This window comes from Euwallacea fornicatus, chromosome 24, assembly GCF_040115645.1.
Source record: "Euwallacea fornicatus isolate EFF26 chromosome 24, ASM4011564v1, whole genome shotgun sequence".
NCBI lineage: Eukaryota > Metazoa > Arthropoda > Insecta > Coleoptera > Curculionidae > Euwallacea > Euwallacea fornicatus.
Genome location: NC_089564.1, coordinates 3,313,019 through 3,334,703, shown reverse-complemented (window position 1 = coordinate 3,334,703; position 21,685 = coordinate 3,313,019). Strand labels below are relative to the sequence as shown.

At 35.4% G+C, this 21,685-nt stretch overlaps 1 protein-coding gene across 8 annotated transcripts in view; it reads right to left on the bottom strand.

The window, feature by feature from the left end:
• Window positions 1-21,685, bottom strand: part of retn (retained) — a 169,359-nt gene that overhangs the window by 120,723 nt on the left and 26,951 nt on the right. The gene's annotated exons all lie outside the window — the stretch shown is intronic.

Here is a 21,685-nt window from a genome sequence, read left to right as displayed (position 1 = left end):
AATAAATACAACATATATTATTGTACTATAGTAATTAACCTTTGGAAATAAATCCGAGTAGAAAACTGAGATTATTATAAAATTATTGATTTAGTGAAGGGAGAAGAGACCCACATGGTGTGAGAAAAGGCGTAGATTGTGAAGCGATAAGGGCCGCTAAGGGCCTAATAACAGAGCTTCGCCTTCCCGCCTTACTATTATTAGTTCGAATTTTTTCAGATTGTTCCCTTTTCGAATTTTCAATAACACATTTTGTCCGAAAAATTTCACTTTGCACTGTCCGATCAATTACAATCAGCGTGCAGAAATGTATCACATTCCACACTCGTTAAAACTGCTTTTAAACGTTTTCTATGAAACCTTAAAATATTTTATTATTGAGCGGTAACGGTACCCGATAAGCTATATAATACACAAGTAAGGTAGACCTTCATTTAGCCCATCGAGTTCTTCGAAAGTTTTATTACTCCTCTGTATATTATATTAAAACAGGTAAACTTGTATTGTCGTGTATCAAGCTTGTAAACAGTTCGATTTCGTCAAAGCCTAGACTATTTTAAACAAACAGATTCTGAAACACATGGCGAATAAAGAAGTAGGTATCTACTGGAGTCTCTGACCTAAATTAGCTCTGCTCGCGAAGAAGTAGGTACTTAATAAAGGAATGTCCCCTCGACATATTTCCTTTAAAACTAAGATAGGATTCTCAAAACCCTTTTTATTAAGTCTGTTTAACTTTACTTAGTCAATAATTATTAATTCCTCACATCTAGACTTGTTGTGACGACCTACTCGTGCAAATATGTATTTAGGACCGATGGTTTCTGGTGACGCGATGGAGTTTCTTCGGTTCTCAAAATGTCTTTTATGAAAACGTTATTGTAGGTTTATTCCGACCATATAAAATCGATATTAGAAAGCAAACAGTCACGTACTATAGAAAGCAAATAATAGGCGCATAAACATCGCTCGTTCTATCGACACCCCTGTTTTGGGCACGCAACCCTAATAAAGGATCTATAAAAGAGAACGAGACAATAGGGGTGGTCTGAGCCGATTCTACATAAACACACCTTAAATTTTTAAATCCACCATTATAAATGTTGTAAAACCAGTGACGTCAATGGAGCTACCTGGTATGTACTTGGTTAGATGGTAGATTAGGGCAACCTCACCGGTTTCACATTGATGTTACATGTATTTTTATGGGTGGCTTTGTTGGTGTTCAAGAGGCTTTTAATAGACATCAGAACGTAAAAAATGGAATATTGTCTTTTTTCTATTTTTTTTTTTTTTTTTTTATTAAATTGCAGGTACTATGAGGGGAAATACCATACTAATTTATCACATATGCATTAATGCGTGAATGGACAACAAACATTGAGGTTCCCATAAAGGTAAAAAAATGTTAAGTACACTAGTAGTAGAAATACTTTCGGAATTGGTTGGCATGTTGTAAACCACGACAAATATAAGTGAATAACATACAGATTTTCACTTTTGCAAGTGAACATGGCGTGAAATCTAATAGGCACTTTTTGAACCAAGGTGTAAAACTTAACTTTTACGCCCGTATGTGATAGCTAGATCTCGAGTTGCTCTACGCAAATCAAATGAAGACGTAAAAGTGCTTTAAGCCAGAGGGACAAACAATATATTTTTTAATTTTGGCAAATGGTATGACAGTCTTCTTAATACAAACCGGCGACTAAACGGGTGTAATTTCCCGACTAGTTACATAAATACCTTCATTTCATAACTCAGTCAACAGGTAACAATAATATGCGTTGTAACTCTACAGATACGGAGCGCAGCTTGAATATGTTATTTTTTTACGATTTCTTCACTGCACTGCCAGATTTAAAAAAATATATGTTTAAGGTTGGAATATTTAACATTTACGCAGAAGTAGATATTTTCAATGCAGAATAATAAAATTGAAGTATTAAAATAGAAAAGTTTGCAAACAAATATGTTCTGCAGCTTTCGTGTTCACAATTCACTGGTCACAAAATAAAGCAGAGAACTGAAGAAACCAATAAAAAATGGGATTTGGCGTTGAAGGATTACTCAAAGTCAACATATAGAATAAATAATTAAAAAACTTATCTATTTTTATACAGACTGACCGTAAAATCACTTTTTATGGGTGCGCAAGCGCACCTCGTTCATGAGTAACCTATTGTACTCCGTAGAGAAACTACAATATTAACCTTTGAACTCTAACTAAAACATTCAAGAGAAATGCAGGAACAGGAACTAAATCTTGAATTTCTCTCTATCTAAATTTCTTTGAATGACCCTCAAAATTTTTTTGTGAGCAATGAAGAAGGGGTGAGCTACCGTGGGTATCCTCTCCCCAATGAAACGTTTACGCACAGGAGCATACAATGTCAAAAATTCTGTGATACCATTAATACTCTCACAGGTTATATTGATTTAGTGAAGTTACGTTGATGTGATGACTGTCTACACGGACGCATCATTGAAAGCTGGTTAATTGGTTTGTATCCTTTAAATGTAATCATTAGGAGTAATATTAAGCTTAACTAAATTTAACGTTTTCTTGCCAAGATAAACACGCAGCACGCATTTTCGGCGCGTTCAGTTAAACTGATAATAAAATTATTTTGTGGGTTATAAATTAATAATTTTATACTTTTGGCCACAATAAAACAGGTATATTTAGATGCAAACTTCTAGGAAATCCTGCTTTAAATATACAACGGTGCAATGCAATCGAAAAATACGCATGTAAAAACAAAGCAGAGACAATGATTTATGAAATATATATCACATTTGGGTCGACGTTAGTAAACTAATTTCTGAGCACGAGCTTCAGAAGAATTTTTAATATCGAGCTCAAAAATGTCTTTGGCATTTCTACAGGCTCTGCGGTGTAGACTAAAATTGTAAAAATGAAATGGACGACGGTGAAGACATTGTTAAAGAGAAGATAATGTGAAAATTAAAAGTAGAGAGAAGAAACACGAAATATTTGACAAAAAAAAATGGAAGTGTCCACATAATAGTCGCTATGTAAAAACGCAAAAAACTAAGTCAACTGCTTTTATTTAAATATCACCTTGCACTAATTTTATACATTTATGAAAATAATATCCTTATCACAGAAAAACTTTTTAATGGCCGGCCTAACCTTGCTTTGCGTATCAAAATAGGTATAATTTTAATAAAACAGTTAGCTTGCTTTATAAATAATTCATTTTATAGAAATAGGTAATAATTTCATGATAAGGGCTTTGAATATTCGCAATTACCTAAACGCGATTGCATATTATCGTTGTTATGCCTCGTATTAAACACATGCAAAACGACCAACAATGCGACCTGTCCTCTATGTGGTTTGTACTAAAAAATATAGAAGAGAATTGCGTATTTGCAAGGGAATTCACTGATGTGGCAGAAACACGACTCAGTATTTAAGAGGTTTCCATTTGCACGTATATAAAATTAAATTATTAAAAAAATTACGTTATAATGCAATTTGATCAAATTGGATTACAAGGAAATCACGTAGTATAAGATTTCTTCCTTATTGATTGGATAAATCGAATCCAAGTAAGTGCATTTCCTTTTGCTTGGCATGAACTAAGACTACGATTGAGGAATAGACAAAAATACCATTTTGCCGATCGCAGTGATAAAAGAAGCAAAGTGAGAAATCACAGATAACAACAGAGGATCCGCTATTTTTTCTCATTTAGAGATGAAGAGCGCTTTGAAACTTATTAAGAAGCAATAAAGAAAGATGACTCTCTCAATCTGATCCTAATCAAAAATAGAAATGATTTCTCGGAGCAGTTGTAGTACGTTACATTGTTTTTTCACCGCAGTGCGGAAAGTGACCTTACATAAACACACTTGTATTGACAGAGGCACTTTATCGCACACAAGACAATGTGAAACGTGGCGGTGTCAAAAATGTTCGTGGGTATTTGACATTGACGTGCGCGTGCTAACGCTTTTTTTACCGCACGTGTCTGTGTTAAGATTACACAGCACACTAACGTCTTCTGGTAATGCGGAAGTCAATAAAGTTAATATCTGCGCTGATTGGAAACATATTCGACCTCATAGGTGTGAAAAAGTCTACCGCGACCGATTCCTAATTTAACTCCATTGCCCGTTATTCGATAAAACACGCAATCAACGAACGGTAAAGCATAGTTTGCCGCACACGTTAAGTGAATAACAATCCTTTGGTCGCATTTTATATCACATTTTACTATAAAGATTAGAGCGAAAAGATTGGGATAAATCTGTCTGAGACTTTCTGATCACAGTGACAAGTCGAAACTGAATCAACTCAACTGAACCGAGCAGAACTCAACTAACAAGTAATCGTGCTCATAGATCATTCGTTCTATTATCGTTTACCGTTATAAGACTTTTAAGTCTTATTGCTCCAGTCCCGTCACTGTCAGCAGTTACATGATGAGGGCGAATCTGCAAATTTTCCTTCACACCCAAACGAATGTTTCACTTTTTCATCTCAGGGAAAAATCAAAACTTTTTTTTTCAACATGTGATTTCGGACACTTCAGTATAACATTGGTCCGAGCTCTGGCCACAATAAATTTGTTTTGCAACTGAATTAGGTAAATTTCATTACCAACACAGAATCAGGCTTAAAACTATTTTCGCTCGATGTTTTCTAACATCAAGATTAGTCATTTTTTGATCACAGTGACTAAACCACACCCGCTTCAATCTTATTTCGTCCACAAATAGTAGATCCTTTTTGAAATTCCTTATATTCGTAATACCGTTAACTAAGAGAACAGCTACCTTACACCAGAAATACTCAGAACAGTTACCTTATATCGTTATATCCATTATTCTGATGATTGACAGAATCACGAATATAAGGATATAAAGTAACGTTGTGAAAACATTATGAAGCTATCGTTCACCATTTGCTACTACTGGTGACTAAATAATGCGTTTAGTATTAATCTCATTATTATTCGTTTTTATCAAAACCGAGTAACAAAACGTAACTGTTACAGTAAAAGTAACAGTGACTTTCGAAGATACATTCACACCGTCGTTGTGACACCTGGATGAGTTCCGATCTATTTAATTCATGAGTTATTTGAGATGGGTGACAGTCCTGACTAAATATGTACAAATTCGTGTTTTCTCGCTGACCATAAGCACTGGTTTTGATGGCAGTCAATTATGGAGAACAGCACCCGTTCGTAATTACAATAGATGCCATTTTCATTGAATTACACATGCGAATCGGTCCTGTAATTAGTCTGTCAAAGTGGCAAATCGTACTGCTTCACCCTACTAACTTGGTTGATAACAATGATAAATCGTGACCATTTCAATGTTGTCATAGTAGCCATATTCAGATCCATACCTCCGTTAACTCATCAGCTCTACAAGCCAGTGGCATCTGATACTTGTAGATCAAAGGTCGATGATCATTTTCAATATTTGGACAGTTTCGTTTAGCTTTGTTCACCTTTATCGGCACACTTAACGCGGTAACGTTGCTACAATCTCGTTTTGTTTCGCTTTCATCCTCCATAATCCATTATCCACTAAATCGGAATTAGATCTGATTAAAAAGACAGATTTAAATGTCGAAATTATTTAGAAAAATCACGTTATTCAATCACACGGCCTTTAACTAACTATCTCTGATATTGTCACTGGTTTTAACTATAATTCAAAAGTGACAGGGAATTCATAATCGTATTTCATTTTTAGTACGAGTAATAGATCCAAAATTTCTAGACATACAAAAATCTAAAGAAAAAATGGTTTTTTTTTACCAAAATGATTGATTAATAATTACTTATCCAACAAGTGCGAAAAGCGATACTTTGCTGTATTCTAACTGCAGTTCGACAATTGAACTAAGCAATCGCACGTATTAATTTTATTGTCTTATAGATGTTCAGTTAAATATTAGCCTGCAGTAGAATCTCTATCCACACTCGTGCGATAAAACGCTCTGAAACTAACACAATGATTTCTTATCAGTCCGATTTGCCGAAATTTGCGTACGAATGTACATTGTACAATGAAAAATTAGGAAAATATTAATATGGAAGAATGTGAAGGAGGCACACTACCTCATTGAACTCGAAATACTTGTTTTTACATAAGAGTGTGCGTTAACGTATCTTGGCCTCATGGATTTATGAACAGAAGGCAGCAATTGTACCTACATACACGCATTGTTGAAGTAACTGCAACCAGCGTGCGGCAAAGCATCGCTTCCCTGTTTCGGATGCTTAATTAATTCATATTCGTATACTTCATAATCTTTTCAAAAAATATTTGAGCAAATTAAATTTTCTAAATAAAAATTGAGTGGAATTTTACCAGAAACCACCGAACGCTCCGAAACGAATTATAATATTTCAGAATTTGCGCCTATGCTACACCCTTATTCCAAGAAATTACCGAGCTAATGGTTAAACTCATTGAAGACGACCTTAATCCTGAAAATCCATAGGCGTAGTTGTAATGCATGACTTAAGATATTCCATCAAACGACCTTCCTTAAACCTAAGATCAATATTTGATTTATTGGTTCGATTGCATATCTCTCAATTTAGATATTTTCTTTGTAATTAAACGAGCACCTTAACCGGGCGTCATCTAAAATCAAGGCAAATAAGAATTAATTGGAAATATCTCGATAAATGTTTGTAAAAGTTAATCAATTAGCTAATAATGCCGATATTAAAATTCCAGATATCGTTAATGTTTAATTAACAGTCTAATGGGTTTTCCAATTTTCGTAGTCGTTCGTGAATCAAATAATATTAGTTTAAGTTGACTTGAAATAATGGGTTTTTAATACGCGTCATTCTTTAGTAAATGGACGCCACTGGAAAATTAAGGTCTCCAACAGAGAACAGGCGCCAATAGATGAAGCCTCTTTATTGAACTTCCTTTGATTTCGGTAGTGCTTTAGGCACATCAGTTGCTTTGTAATCGAGGACCCTTGAGCTAATTTATTACTGTAAATCCGATGAAAATAAGTGATTTTGAATGTGCATCAGACAGGTCTGAGTCATAAAAGCCACACACGTTTGCACGCTTCCAAAAGTTGTTTATCACAATTAATTACAAAGTCATCTGACACTGAAACAAACTAACAAATATAAAAAAAAGTTCGATGTCCGATTCAGTGGATATTTCTACGTTCAAGTAAGCGCAAATCGCTTTTGCTCGATGGAAAGTTCGATCTTACCAGATTTCATTTGGAGTCTGATGAGAGGCGATGTTTATGGTACATCCATCAGAAGTATACACATGTAAAGGCATCGTCTTCATTTCACGTAAATTTCGTACACTCGGAAGAAAATTATTATGAACAGTATACTCGTTTTATGATACAGGTTTCCACATTATCGAATCACTCCGTATTTGGGAAACCAGGAGCGACGAGTCATGCAATTATACGCGTGTGCGATGTTCGGTCAACCACATGCGGTAAAGTTACTTTTCGCACGTTCTGACGATATATGTGCAATGAAAAATATCTGCTTTAAAATGTTTTCAAACATTTTTCAAAATCGCTGCTATCATAGCGTCGCGTGCGCTAGTCCTGGTCGTCGAAGACCGCTCAGTTAAGGCAGGTCGGATGTGACATTATTATTTAGAAACCCACGCTTTTCACGCACCCAAACAAGACTAGATTATGATGAATAGCTTCGTCTGTCGGAGGGATTTAAATTTATATTTTGTGCTAGACATTTGTTTATGTGTCTCGGCATTCAACCCATATGCTACCGACCTCGTATTAGCATTTTCCTTTTCGTTTTTGAATGCATTACCTGTGCATAAAAGCTGTAAAAAATAGAAACAAATCCAATCTTCTGATCACATACGAGAAGAGATCTACGAAGAGTGGAACTCGGCTTTAACGAACACGTGCTGCAAAGAACTCGGTTAGACGAGCGAACAAAAAGTCCCGTCCAACTTGCTATAAAACTAATCTATTTCTATTCCTTAATAAGAATCTTGAATATAACGAATACTCAGCTATAACATGCCATATTTATTATTTTCTAAAACTTTGAGATTGGTTATAGGGAACCGTCGGGAGATGCTGCTGTGAGCGAGCTGCTGACGATTTAAGCAAATGGGCCAAAGAACCAGCACATTTCTGATTTTGAAGAAATTCACTTAAGTGAATACCACATGATTGATGAACAGGTGGAAGTTGCTGAATTTTCTAATGATATTGACATTGTTCAAATAACTATCAATGATCATTATGAAAACGATTCGAGTGATGAGGACGTTGATGGGAATGATTAAATTTCAATTCTCACAGTTCAAGAGGCCTTTTCGCTGTGAAGATCGTAGCTTATTACGTAGTGATAACTTATCCAGAAAATGATTTTTTTTTAATGCAAGAGATCTTTTGCAAAACAAACTAACTGAAGAGATATTGACAAACAACAAAAACAAAAAGCGCAAAGTCGACTTATCGACTTCTTTTTTAGCTAAACTCCGATTTTATTTAAAATTTTTGTATTTACTTTTCATTTTTTTATTTTTTTCTCATTTAATCCATACCTATCTACTACAACGAAAAATTCTATAATTTGGCATTTGGTTAAATCAACGATTGTGAATCAACAAGCTTTTTTCCTCGGTTGCTTATAACGACCTCCGCATATAACGAACGACAGGCCAAGTCTCTTGAAGATTTGTTATAGCTGAGATCTATTGAATGTGTAAAAGAAAGCAAGAATAAAACAAAACTTTTACATTCACGGTATAATTTTTATATAAGGGCGCCATCTTCCAAATGGCTGTATTTACAAGCTCTGTTAAACTAGGGGAGAGTTCCTCTTTGTAACCCATTAAGGAAACAATATTGTAAAGTTGTAAAATGAAGTTTTGAAAATATGAAGGAAAATAAGAAAATTACGAAAACTAAGTTAACGAATTTGGGAATATTCTGCTTTATTAATGTTTTAGCGTGTGAAAAGCCAATTAAAGAAATTTTAAGTAAAAGACGAGGGAGACAGTATGAAACGAAACTCACTACTTTTCAAGAGAAAAAAAATAATGGCTGGAAAATGGATTTAAAGTTTTGTATACGTATACGAATATGTCATATGAATACGTATACGTATACGTCATATGAATACGTATACGTATACGTCATATGAATACGTATACGTATACGTCATATGAATACGTATACGTATACGTCATATGAATACGTATACGCATACGTATACGTCATATGTATACGCATACGTATACGTCATATGTATACGCATATGTATACGTGATATGTATACGCATACGTATACGTGATATGTATACGTATACGTATACGTCATATGTATACGCATACGTATACGTCATATGTATACTCATACGTATACGTCATATGTATACGTATACGTGTACGTCATATGTATACGTATACGTGTACGTCATATGTATACGTAATATCAAATATGATCTGGCAAGAATAATATGCATATAAAAGAATCGGCGTTATAGCAATTTACACTTCACGAACTAAGAAAATGGTTAAACAATCATAAATCAAAGTAAAACTGAAACTGAGAGAGGCCTAAAACGCGAAAATGGAAACGTTAAACAGCAAAGTGCATAAACATATTAAGCATATAGACAAATTAAAGATAATTCGAAATACTACAATAGAAAAATTATTGACAAATAAACAAAATTATTTGTATATAAGACAAAATTTAGAAAGATCAAGATTCATTAAAATAATATACAAATTCGCTATGACGTAAACGTACTTAGTCCATTTTGTTTTTTATTGCAATTAAATGAGTTTATAATAGCATCAACTATCAAATTCCTTAATCAAATTACTGCTTCATAGAACCAAAACTACCCTTAATATATTTAAAAAAAAAACATGTAGTGTTAAGTTTACTAGTTATAGGATAAACATGTTATTAATATATGACATGGATTTTTATTATTTGACAGTCACCTGTATTCTACTTAGCACGAGCATGTTAATGTGGTCTCACTTTTATATTAAGTCTAATATTTTTGATATTTCCAAGGAAGTAATCATTTAATGGAAAAATTCGCTTATCTAATTCAATTAAATATTAATTTGTTATTTAACCCTACGACGAATAATCGTAGAAATATGTTAAGTGTTATCGATTCTTGGTCGTTCTTTTTAGAAAGTTACCCGAGCAATAATTTAATTGATTCAAATCGGTGAAAACTGAAATTAGGAAATTTATGTAGAGACTTATATTTTATATGATTTTCTAATTTTAATCTAGCATAAGTAGTGTACAGATCCGGATATAATCAATGAGAACATTGTCGGCCGATTGTATCTTTTTCTTAATTCGTTGCCTGATTTAAATATAAGGACGTGGAAGTTGGCAGAAGAAAGTTTCCTCGTTGAATGGAAAAGTTATATACAGGGTGTCCCGTAAACCTTCGACAATACTTCGCTTGATGGAAGGCCCATCCTTTAGAAGTCAGAAAACGAAAAAATAGCCTGAATGAAAATATCATGGATTTCGAGATATTTACACTTTTTTCAAAATCGACAAAAACTAACATATATCGTATATCAAAATAAACCGTAGAAATCTTCAAAAAGAAAATTTTGCACGATTCGAATTGAAGTCCACACCAACGTCACTACGACGTGTTTGACGTTGTTGTGACGTTGTGACGGTTGTTTGACGTGGCCAACAGTCCTCTGTGTTCTATGACATTTTGACTGCCGGGACATTCCTATTACTTCGTACCCTTTTTCAGAACTATTTCCAATACATGAAATATTTAATATATAAAAACAAATCATTTTTATGCAATTATGTAAGAACTCACCACATGTGGCTCAGGTTCTTTTTGAAGTATATTATTTTGAATTAATTATGATTTCACCATGTGTTAACTCAAAGTGCTCAGACTGAAAAGAAAAAGAAATAAAACTCCTGCAGTAAAACGGAGAAATCTACATTTTGGATTTTTTTCCAAATTAAAAATATTTTGATGTTGGTGAACGTGATTGAAAAAGCTGATGGATGCTTTTCGTTGCCCTCTTAGACGAAGAAGAGGTACTTGGGATATTGGAGTATGTGTATCATGAGGTTCTGGCTAACATAATTTACGGTGTACATGAGTAACAAGGGAGGTTACATAAGTCAAAACCTATGTAACTAGAAAGCTGAAAGAAAATTCTGAAATTTCTAGAACTTTTTCCGTAAGAGCCATATGTGCAGTTTCCGTGTAAATAACTTGCAACTATTTAAAGGTAATTTCGGATAACTGAGAGACCAAAAAGTGTAGCGAATAACGTCCTGAATGCTTTAATAGCCCGAAGTGGTAAAATTCAGGACTTCGTAGAATTTGTTAAGGGGGTAACATCATTGTTTCCTAAGAACCTGCTGCCTAAGCCGGAGTGAATTCAACCTGCACGTTTTTACGAATTCAGCACGCTTTGAGTTCCTTTCTTTCTAAACATTTCGCTCGCATAAAAGAGCACAGTATTTGCTTTCAGAATTGTAGACGTCAATAGAACCGAATGCGAAATAAATGGTTTTTTTCTGACAATATCGCTAGTTTTAAAACAACAAAAGATGTCAAGAAAGACAAGATGTTTTCTATGGGACGCTTCCGTGCTTGCTTATTTGTTTAATGTTACATTTTCGAGCCAAATAAATACCAAAGCGACGTTTAAATTGCAATAACCGAGACAATAAGCACCGATAATGAGCTTACACCTTTTAGGTATTTGAGAATGTCACGGAGAGGTGAGATCCATCGAGGATTTCAATCCTCGATGGATCTCACCTTTTAATTCTTGATCCGAACCTTAAATATGACTTCCTCCTCCACGTACTGTATTTCTGCTATAGGTTTCGAGAAATATGCTCCAGATTTAATCCGAGAGCACTAAAACTTTAACTGCAGTCTGGTCTGCACTTGCCGGTCCAATTTGTCTTAATAATGTGCACTTAACAACAGATATAAACATATTATTATATTTATATTTATATCCACATGCTGCGGGATATAATTCCATGTCCACCGACCGACAAATTTAATAACCGTGTCTTGATGATCGTAATTATGAATGTCCGCCATTTAAACGTCTTTACGGTATGATATAGTCCAAAACGATTAAGGGTAATGCGGCGAAAAGGCGCAAACAGGTCACTTCTGGAGGTCAAAAATAAGATGGCGGTTCAATCTCAAGTAAAAAAAAAAAAAATTCCCAACAAGTCATAAACGGGGTTTAACGATTCAATTTATGACAGGTGCGTGTACAATGGCCAATTATCGACAACATAGAAAGCTTTGATTGTGATGTAAGTGAAATAACAATGTAACGATAGATCGGCATTAAATCGCTTGGCCAGTTTGGTAATAATTCTACGTGAAAGCGACAATTAAAACATGGGTAATTATCAACAGTCATTAAATTGATTTGCTAGAGAGTGCGCGCCTTATTATGTTCAATTTCTGTTGTTGGTTGGTGTTCAAGTGTGAGTTATGACGGATGTTGCTGCTGCGTGCCAACTGATGATGATTCTTGTGAAATCTGCGAAGGAAGCACTTCAAGCGATGATAGCGACCTATTAAGGAATAACTGTTAAGGCACAAGTAGCTTCCTATTGGCGTGACAACTTAATTTCTCATGCTTTTGGTTCCTAGAATAATTATGCACTGAAATTCCCTTTCGACCAGAGACGTTAAATTCAAATGTCCAAACTCTCTCAAATGCTGTACAACGTTCAAAACGACGCGAAGATCAACCGGACTTGGACTCAAAAATATCCAAAATGTCCATAAAGATGAGGCGAGAGTGGGGTTAAAACTACATGTATAACGAAATTTTCCGGAATGTTCACTAATATTCAGAATCTTCGTTCGAAAATATTCACTTCTGACCATATTACAGAAATCTGGCCTAAGCTGTTGTTCGTTGACCCAGGATCCACAAAAATTGACTTATCGTGATGCAAAACGATTATCGAAACATCTTATATTAATCTATGCAAACCGATATCAACAGCTGCAAATGTCATGCAGAAAATTTCCCATGGTTTATTATGGACAATTATTCTGTCAATTCTTGAATGCCCGAGCAGGTGAGCTGATCAGGAATAGCAAACATAATTTGAGAAAAATGAGCAAAACTTAAATCATTAAATCCGCATTAACTTTGAGTGGTACGAAATTGGGCTTCTGTATTTCATATTGCGTGTCTTAGCTTCTATATCGATAATTACTAAATCTTTTTAATATATCATTTGAGAAAACTCGAAAAAAAAATCGAGAACACGATGTTAGAATTCCGCCAAAACCATCAATCACTTTCAGGAAATGGTGACATTCCCAAGTCCCTTTGATACGATTAGGGGTGTCGCTATAAGGGCCTCCCTCGTATAATAAGGGGAGGGTGTCACGGACCACATGCCAAATCTGAAATGAGTTAAGTGTATAAAAATAGACTGCAGTAACGAGTGAAATCGAGCTAAAAGGCAGCAATTCCTGATACACAATCCTGCAATTTATGGAGTGTCGTTTCAGCACTCGACCTTAAAAACAATTGGCAGAATAAGGTAGAATACAAAGGCAAGCAATTAAAAGAGGTAGCCGACCCAAAAGCATTTTTAAGGCAAACACGAGAACGGAGGGTTCACTGCAAATATTGATACACGTGTGCTGCCTACCATGCTTGATCGTCTTAACCTGCTTAACGCTTATGTTGGATAAAGTGCCATTTTTCCTATTGTAAGAACAAACACGGTTTGGGTTTTAAATCCTGCGACAACGACAGGTTGGCCATCGTGTTGGCAGAAGGAGAGTGTCGGATAAAAATAGGCTGAAGAATAAGAGCTCTTCATTAAACTACCGAGCATTAATTACTTAAGAGATTAGGCCTTTGGAAGTCGAAGTGTTCACCACAAAAAACTCAGTACTTTGAAGATTTGATTTGTAAGCAGGATTGATGTGTTGTGCAGGCATCAACTTTCCTGCAAGGCCATTCTGATGATACGAATTAGATATTTGAAAATGTAACTTCCGACTGCCAATCAAAATGATCGATTAAAAATAAATTCAATGAACGGGCCAGCGCAAGTTAACACACTCTGTAGGAAGTCGTTGATTTCGTAGAAAAGGATACTCGCAAGACTTTCAAAATTTACTCGACTCCAAAACTAAACTGCATTTTTTCTTCTGGCATTTCTCTGGATTCTCTGGTAGTTCTTAACGAGCTGTTGAGACTGAGCTTCATATTACACAGGGTATTCGAGGAGTCCCAAATGCGAAAAAAGAAAGTCGGTGATGGTTGCCGAAATCAAACTGTCGCATTTCAAATATGAAATCGCCTAGTTGCACAAAGGGAGAAGTCGCAATGGTCAAGTGTCACTCACTTTGAATTATCTCGCCAAGAAAAAGATGTTTTGAACATGTTTCAGTTTTTTTCGATTTGAAACGGCTCATTCTTACACTCCAAATTTCGCAGCTTTATTCCAATTTAACTGACCTCGTATCTTTTGTGACTACCGAGATCTTCATAGTTGATCTCCAGAAATGGAGTGTAGGATTTTTTCTTTACAAAAATATTTGTGTCAGACTGTCCATGGAACTCAATTTAATCGTTTGTTTTTCTATTATACGAGCATTTAGGTCATGTCGTCTTCCTATACCTGTGTAACAGGTACTATACTGACAATTCGTCTCGCCAAGAGGTTTCAGCTGAATCGGCCCTACCTTTTCATAATCAGGAAGAATGTTTGCGGATAAAACATAATTGAGGCAGCGCACAACAGTGAGACGTCCCATGCCAAAAGTGCCAAATACTTAACCCAAACACAATCCGACCACCCAATTTGTGCAATTAATAAACCCAAATAGTTGTCCTATTTTTCCGAAATACCCGCGCACCAAATCTCATAAATCCCCGAAGACAAAGATAGACTGTATCAAATAATTCAGGCAACCTTTTCGCCTTTTGCCTGTTGGAACACATGTTCCCGGTTTTGATAGACAACACCATTCGGTTCTTATTAATAAAACCCAGAATAACCGACGTTTCTCTTCAGACAGAACTTTTTATAATCGACATTAATCAAAACTACGCCTACGGCCCCGTACGCCGTCTCTTTCTGCCCGGTGAGGGAGAGGTGCGTGCGTTCCGTGCTGGTCCACGGGGATGCTGTGGAGATCCTGTATGCGAATGTTGGCGAAAATAACTGTGCTATTATTCTTAGAAAGAGAATAAATATAATTGCACGTTTATATCGACCCAGACTGGCAGTCACGGTTTATAAGTTGGGGAAATTAATGGGTTGCAGTTTGTTGTCTCGGCGAAATTCTTCAAGGATGTTTTTCAGTCACAAAAATTATCTCCAGTTTGTCAGATACAGTACGACACAAGTGTATCACGAGGCACTTACTTGATCTTCACATCACGGTACCCTTCAAATCATCATTTTAACACATAAACGGTACAGGAAATAATTATCATCAAGAAACGTGATAAATGTCCTTGCAGATGCGCATCAAGTAAATTCGAATCTGCCGATTCATTGAGTTGTCCCATATTTTTCCTAATGGTTCCAAATTTTATGAACTGAATTAATGACGAAAGACAAACGGGGATGTAGTTTCACACCGTGGGACACTAAGCTGAATCAGAAAGGCGTTAGCCACAAACCAACCTGACTCGATTGGTCCAGAGACCACTTGCACCAATGTGACACTGTACGTACTTACTAGTCCCTAGATGATCGGGCAGAATTAATATGTAATGGACAAAATTTCAATGTCGAAGAGACATACGCAAAGTTTCACGTGAACACAATTATCCCAGTAGCCTTATGGGGAAATGGTTTCACAATTTCGAACAGGCCGTAATAAGGCAAAATTGATGTGGTAGGAAATTTCATATTGGTGAAGCACCCAAACCAAAAAGAGAATTAAATAACAGCAAAACTACATTAAAGCCGATATAAATATAGGTAGTCTCTTGTTCGGTAAACATGGATAACACTTGGGTATTCTCGAATAAGAGGTCTACGTTGTATTCATAAAAAGAAGCCAAACTGTAACAAATATCACATCGACACAGAAAAAAATCTATAAACAAGACGAGTTAAATTAGGCACAATGATCAAACATCAACCACTTATCTCAGATCAATCTTTTAGGAGGATGACGTGATCCGTGTTAAAAACACTCTCGTTCGACAGCGACCGAAGAGAGGAATTTTAGAGCATTTCACAAATTTCAAAAGTTCATCTTTCACACATTTTAGTTCACTCTTTATTTTCCTTTTTCTATTCTTTTCTCATAGTTTTCAAAAACCGAAATGCGTTCGGTGATTTGTCGTCGAAACCTTAATAGGAGCGCCTGCCCGAGTCCTTAGTGAGGTGTAAATATCATTTTTAATTAGTGTTAACTGAAAATGGTGTACAATTCCACGATTCCAACAGCCCCTATTGACGTCTGAAACATTATTTCCAAAATACAGAACTGCTTAGAAATGTTTTAATTTAAAAAATAGTTTTCGACATCAGATGGAGCTGGAAACAGCGAGAGTGAAAACGACTTCAGTTTTCCTTTAACTTTCAATTAAGAGGAAAGTGTGAATGAGAAGACAACCAAAGGGGTGATCAGTTTAAATTAAGTACCTAACGTGACTTCTGTTAATTCTAATAAATTTATCGGATTTTTAAAATTTCTTTTTTTTTACTTTACAAATTCTATAATATCTTGACAAAGAAATGGAAGCAGTATATGGTATTTTAAAGGACCTTCTTTTGCGAGTAAATGGCATTCTTATAATGACCTTCATCACATTGAAAGTTTTCATGATAATTTGCTTAAATTACTTCATCTGGCCCATTATTTAAAAACTCATTTCTTTTCTTAGACAACATGCCTCTCTGAAACACAGTTTTTTTTATAGTAATGCAAAACTGATTTCTTTTGTAACCTGAAATTTAGGAAGGTAATAAAAATGTGAAAAAAAATGTTAGACAAGATAGATATCAGCCGTCAATAAACCCGAGGATATTGAGATAGATTGCTGAAACTGCCTAAATTGCACTGGAACTAATTTGCTTTCGATTTAAAAAAGCCTTCGTCAAATACTATTCAGGTTACCAGAGAAAGAAGCTGGTTGCAAAACCAAAAACATAAAAAAACGACTTTTTGTGATGAAGGAAAGAATGGATGAGCTATAGTTTGAAGGTAATCCAGTGCCTTACTTTCCTAGAGCATGAACATCTCACATAATCAAAACATTTAGAATGCTCAATAAAGAAATCTCATTTAAGAACGCGTGTGAAGGTCTAAAAAATAGCAGAATTAACCTAAACCAAAACTGAACTTACAATGTTAAGATTTTAAAGAGTCAGAAGTAAGGATGATCATCGAAGTACCTACAGTTTTTAGACTTTTGTAAGATATCAGCTAAGGAAACTATATCAATATTGACGATCTAATCAGATCGAAGGAGCCCTTCAGAACCCGAAAAAGCCAGCACTCTTCATGTGTTTTCATTGCTTTCAGCGGGTGCACGAAGTAACAAGTTATCAGAGACACATTCGAACTTTAAGCCAAGTGACTTTTCTATTATAAATATGTGTCCGGTGATATAAGTGGATCTACAGGTAGTTTCTCTCACTAAGACATTGGTGCATCTTCGACACGTACAAAATGAAGTAGTATTGGAATGGATTCGGGCGGACGTGGTGCATTCAGAGATTTATAAATTTATCATAAATAATGCAGGAGGTGAGCCGCGGGGTACCGAGGACACTATTAGTACTGCGATGTAGGGAATTGATTTATCATCTCAATCCACAGGGTGTCTCCATAACATTACATTCATATTAATACACGGTTCCGTTTTAATATTGTCACCAAGTATTTATAACACCATTTGAATATTTGTTTTGTCTCAGATGATGAACATCAGGGCGGATTTGAATAATTGAATTTATGAAACGAGGTGCGGTCCTTTATCACTGCGGGGGATGAAACAGCCGGAAGAACCCATGCCTCAACGTTACTGATCATTTGTAAGGACGCCACTGCTTTAGTATATTTAACCATCCACTATATCCGTCCACCGGGGCCATTTAAAGCAATTCGAAATGCCCCCAAAGCCGTGGAAACAAAATGACAAGTGCGCGGCCGAAGACATCAAAAGACACTCTCTAAAATTAAATGCAGACTGGATTAATTTCTCGGAATATTTCTTATTAAATTCAGCATCCGTTGGCGAACCTAAAATTATGCCACGTCTCTTTAATAATCTAATGTATCTGGTAATGACGCGTGTAGATGCCGACGGCGACGTCGGTTCTTTAGGTGGCGGAAAACTATGCCCTCGGGCATAGATACATTAATATTGTATTTCGTGCCGCAACTTTACCGGGTTTTACAATTTACCCTATTATACCGGGTGATCCACCAATATAAAATCATTAGCAGATCGGGTTAAATTTTCAACCTACATACGCGTCTGCCATTCAGTCTGATTGGCGAGAAGAATGGACGCATGACGGATATAATCGACCCTATAATTTTCCGTCTCATGCGGCTGTCGTTCGGCAATACAACAAGCGCTCGGATTGGTCAACATGACGGGCAATGCGGAGTAGGATGAATGATTTTTAATTTTACTACGCTTTACTTCAGTTATTTGACAATTAATTTATACTCCAACCAATCATGTATCATTTTGCCGGATCATGGTGTCGGCAAATGACAGATGCATGAAGAGCAGACTTTATGGATGTTCGGAATGGTAGTCTATGTGTCAACTGTCATAAATAATACATTTCAGAAGGTTACCTCGGAAACCGTGGGATCTGTAGGTACCTTTTTCAAATTCTTAACGTTGACACCCCCCAATTTCTGGACCATGTCTGAAAAAATGTCCAATATACCGGGTGATTCAAGAAGATATCTCGCCTTTATAACTTTTTTGTTTTTGAACTGAGAAAGTTGAAATTTGGAGGGAAACTATATGAGAATTGAGCCAATTGATTGACGTTAGTGGCATTTATCCATCGCTTCCGGTTTAACCGGAAATTACATCAACTTTAGATTTTTAAACGTAATTCCCTATAAATTTTTAGTTTTTTGAAATCTAGAGATCATTTTTAGTCTAAAAATGTTATTAAAAAAAAAGTGTTTTTTTATGTCGAACGTCGCCACCGAGGCATACGTATTAGGCCCAATATTAGGTCTAAATAACGGGAAAAAATACTAATTTGCCATTTTATTGAGGATTTCTTCTTTAATAAGCAATTTAAATACCGAAAGCAGTTTTGTCATTTATCTTTCGTTCATAAAATGGCAACATGGCGGTTCATTGCGATTATCTAAAAGACCAGTTTTTCTTGAATTTTTTGACACCAAACACAACGTAGATTCATTCAGAAATGAATTGTTAGTTCATTAAAGACATTCAAATTTAGAAAAAAAAATACTGGCCGTGGAGTTCGTCACGACCGTCGCTCAAATCACAAAACAAGGGAATAAAATATTTCTACTTGTAGAAATTGTGTTTTTTTTCTTCTTCATTAGCATATCTCGTTTTCATTTGATTCACTAATTTTTCTTAAATGGTGGCGGCCGGATGGTTTCTAAGTGAACACCTTTCTGCGTAAAGTCGTGCAGCATCGGGAGGCCGTCGAAGACATTCTCCAAATATTAACACCATATCAATTTTTTTACACAAAAAAATGTATTTTTTAAAATTACATATTTTTGGACTAAAAATGACCTATAGATTCCAAAAAAGTTCAAACTTGCAGGCATTTCGTTTAAAAATCGAAAGTTGAAGTCATTTCTGGTTAAACCGGCAGTGCTAGATAAACATCATTAAAGTCGATCAATCGGCTCTATTCGCGTACACTTTCTCTCCCAATTTCAACTTTCTAAGTTCAAAAACAAAAAAGTTATAACGGCGAGTCACCTCTTGAATCACCCGGTATATACTTTTTTTACGTTTAAATATATAAAATCAGTAACAAAGCAAAATCACTTAATGTAACCTAAAACGGTAAAAATTTGAAGATTCCTCTAAATTTGGAACATTTTCCTTAAACAATGTTTTGTCTTTACCTATTTGTTTCTATGGAAATTATCTCCCGGCTAAAGTTACTCACACATGAATTTTCATTTTTAGAGACAAAACAAGGTAATTAAAATTATGAATGAATATAAATCTAACTGACCTTGAATCTTTAATGTTTAGCAATTATCTGTGAACTTCAAATACTGAAACTAGCTGCAACTTAAAAGTAGACAATAAGGAAAAAATACAGCAATTTCAGACATCATTATCCCAAAAACGGTATTAAAAGCATCTGCGAACCAAGCCATTCCTCGCTGCGTTATTAAATTGTCGCAAGCAAAACTATCACTTACGTTTAAGATCTCGTTAAATGAGTCGGTAGATGGGGGAAAAACTGTCCTGCATTTCCTTAAGAGAAAATCCTCCGTGTGCCTAATTTACAATTTATTTTATTTTGCTAGGAATTTGAGCATATTTCGAACATCGCAAAGCAATCAATTCCCCGTACATATATTCTACCTATAAAAAAGGTTAATTTCTACCATAAACTTTTCTTGTGAAACGGCGGATGGCAACATGCTCTGGAACCGTGCCAAAAGTGCATACTTTTTATCATTTGTGGCAATATCTGAGAATGTTTAATTATCTGGCCGGGGGCCAAATTAGAAAATTCCGACTTGAATGCATTCCTAATCAAAACAGCATCATAAAAGGGCTCCGGAATTGTAATTAAATGGCTTGTTTTAGATTTGTGCTAACAAATATTTAGAAACACGTGGTTGCTTGCAGTATAGTAAAACTCGGCGAGTAGCACCTCTCAGTTTATTGGCTTTTGAACTATAAACTACCCGGAGAAAAACATTTCCGTTAATTTGTTGTTGGTCAACTTGATTTCATTGTGTTCCGTTTTATTGCAACCATCTGCACTATCGAAAATAGTGGTCGTTGCTTCATTACTCCACTTAATACTCCATAAAAGTCGAAATTCCCCAAATTTAATTACGTTTTAATATAAAGTCATTTTACCGTTCAATGCGAATCATAAACTTTATATATCACATAAATTCCTTTTATGCCCTAAACAAAACTAATTAGTCATAAACTTAAGCATAAACAACTATTTTCTTAACTATAATCATTTGCTCTTTACTGCTACGCTGTCCTTGTTTAAAACAGTGCCGAGTGCTCATTGCTTTTCAGCCATTTTATTTTATTAAATATGAGCCATACATCAATCTATGTATATAGCCTCGTCTTTTTAACGTAATAAAATGTTTAACATGTGTGTTATAGACGTATAAGCAGGTATCCGACATTCATATTTCTCTTGTAATTTGTTTTTGGTTTGGATAAGAGTGAACCTTCGATATGAAAAAATTTGCAACGTACTATTGATTTTGATCAGGCAGTCCATTTCAGCATTACCAAAAACAACAGTCGTTTAATTTTTCTCTTTCATAAGGCATTTATCAAAACATCTAAGTTACCTAGCAGTATGTAACATATGCAGTATCGGAAGGAAACAGGGTGCCTCACGAATATGGGCCTCCACACGTATAACGAAGATTATTACTGGGAAAAAATGATATCTGGCTATCCTACCCA